This window comes from Halyomorpha halys, unplaced genomic scaffold, assembly GCF_000696795.3.
Source record: "Halyomorpha halys isolate HHAL.00 unplaced genomic scaffold, Hhal_1.1 Scaffold1071.1, whole genome shotgun sequence".
Lineage (NCBI taxonomy): Eukaryota > Metazoa > Arthropoda > Insecta > Hemiptera > Pentatomidae > Halyomorpha > Halyomorpha halys.
In genome coordinates this window covers 67,704-70,458 of record NW_027115834.1, presented here as the reverse complement: position 1 = coordinate 70,458, position 2,755 = coordinate 67,704, and the positions used below count along the sequence as shown (strand labels likewise).

The 2,755-nt window shown below is 31.4% G+C and overlaps 1 protein-coding gene across 2 annotated transcripts in view; it reads right to left on the bottom strand.

Annotated features, from left to right (window-relative positions):
• Positions 1–2,755, bottom strand: part of mRF1 (mitochondrial translation release factor 1) — a 34,888-nt gene that overhangs the window by 17,100 nt on the left and 15,033 nt on the right. The window lies entirely within an intron of this gene.

Below are 2,755 nucleotides of genomic sequence, written 5' to 3'. Positions count from 1 at the left end.
CAATTTAATTTTTTGTGTTATTTTTTACAATTTCAAGTTCTATCGGGCTTAAAAAAACACCCTATACATATTTAATAAACTATCAAAACTATCCTTCCTTTAATTACTGACATTTCTTTATAATGCATCCTCTATATAAATATATATAAGTTATGGCCTGAGTATAATGTCAGCTGACAAAGGCCATCAAGTGATTGACTAGATCAGCTAATTGAGATGTATATATAGAGGTACAGAACCAAATAAAATCAGTCTTTGTGTTTACTTCAATCGTTTCATTTCGCACTCTTCTCTCTCCTATTATTTTTAGTTTTCACTTCAGTAAAAGATAACTTTATATATATACATTGCACTTGTTAAATAGTAGTACCATACTTGAGTGTCCCAAAACGTTACTTATTAAGACTTATATATTATTTTTAAGGAACAAAGTCAATATTCATTCAAAGCTAGGTTGCCATCAATTTAAATAGACACATAATATTGACTTCCTGAAAATTTAAACAAGAAGAGTAGTTTTATAAATTATTCCAAATATTTTTAAATGATAGTTTGAAAAAACACATCATGCGAGAATAATAATGTTGATAAAATTAATCACTCCATCACCTCAACATTTTTATTTTATGTATCAACGTTAAATATTGTTTATTTGTTTTGTTGAACCATAAAGCAAGCTTACCAATTTTCGTTGTCTATAATAAATACGTTAATCAAAACAAAGCCAAGATGGCGGCGGGAGTCCTCCAAAAAGTCCGTTGAATAGCGGTCATGTCGAGCAGATTCAAATATTTTAAAAACTTTATTTTACTTCCCATCACAACTGTAGTTACAGTAAATTTAAGAAAAAAATAAAAGTCAAGAAAAAGTGCTAAAGAATAATATTCAGAAAGTAAATCACTTGCAAAAACCCAAAACTGTTGTGCTACAATCGATGTTTATATGGAACATCGAGACAGGTTTTGGTTTTTGGCATCTTTTGTTGCTTAGGCACAGGCGGGGAATGATGTTTCCTGGATGAAGAGGTCCTTATCATCTTTTGTCTAGCTCAAGGGAGACATCTTGAAAAAGAAGACATCGAAGAGTCGCCCAAGAAAAAGGGACTCTTGGTTTGGATTGGCTAGTGAGAGGACATCTATCGGGTGGAAGAAGAGAGGTTACTGGAAGCCATTGTTAGAGAGTTGGACATAGCATTATCGAAAAGAAAACAACAAGACTCATCAATCATCAAAGGAAGATTGTGTAATTGGTTAGTTTTGTTTCTAACTAGAATTTAATACATTTGTACAATAGTTATTAATTTAATTAAGTGTAAGTGGTAGAAAAGTGTCTGTTCTGATTGCCTAGACACCCGTCCTGAGATTGAGTCTATAATATTATATACAATTAAAAATAAAAATTCTCATATTTATTTAATATTTAATCTTTTTATTTGGCCTTGCCATCTTTAAAAATATACTTTAGAAATGAGAATTAAGTTAAAACTATAAAATTCCATTCATTTTATTTTAAATAATTTTTCAATATTACATAAATTGTCGCCCAACAGGTGTGGCCTAATTCTTTAAAAATTAGGCCACATCAATCAGAACACAGCCTTTAGATGGCTTATATTTGAATAAGTTTTTTAAAAATATTTTTTTATAACTTAAGTAGTAAATAATGGAGGATAAAATACAGGTAGTTGGGGTTAGAGATCCTAAAGATGTGATTCTTATGAATAGCATCCATGATAATAAATTAGTGGGAACATATTCGGATTTAAATTCAAATGTTGAAAATAATGATAATTTTGATACAAAACCATGCTTCAACAAATGATGATGTTATTAAGGGATGTAAAGGATAATTTTAACGAAAGATTGGATAAAATAAATGAAAATTTAGAGGAACAAATTAAAACAACCAAGATGACTTACGTAAAAATTACGGGATTAGAAAATAAAGTAGATGAAAAAATTGAAGTAGTTGAAACTTATTTAACAGTACATAACTCTGAATTATTGGATGAAAATATTGATAAAAAACATTTTGAAGATGAAATTAATGAAAATTGTGAACATTTTTAATTATAAATTAATGAAGATTCTGAATTTGAAATAAATGAAAAATCAAAACAAAATGTAGGAGACCTGTTCCGGGTAACCTACGGCAATCGAAAGGTTGAATTGGAAGGGCTGCCATATATAGGATTAGTAGCGCCCCATGTGGCCAATAGCCAAAACTCACCTCCAGCGCTCTCTGTGGTGAGAAGTAACCCAGGATGAGAGATAGCCATCTTGTCCTCTGCTAGAAGCAGTCCATGTTTCCTTCTTTGTGCTCTCATCAGGAAAATCTACCATGAGTGGGTAGAACTCCTGAAGTTGCCCCCAGCAGAAGCAGAGGAGAGAGAAGCATAAGAATGCGGAGGGAAGAAGAAAGCATGAAGTAAGTACACCTGGCAACAACTAACATCTACATCATCATCAACCACCTCATTATATCTACAATTTTCCATAGCCCAGTCATTCAAAATTTATTAACCCATCTAATCATAAATGTTTCATTTTGGCCACCCCCTACTCTCTTGTAACTTAAACAATAGAATTTTCTTTTCTTTCTATCATGTTTCATTTTTCAATTATACAGTCCACTCAAACCCAACCAGCCAACCAAAAGTGAAGTGTTCCTAGCATTAAGGTGAATAATTTATAATACATGAGCATTAATGTATTGTATAGTATGAGTATATGAGAATTGTTCGTAAACTGGAGGG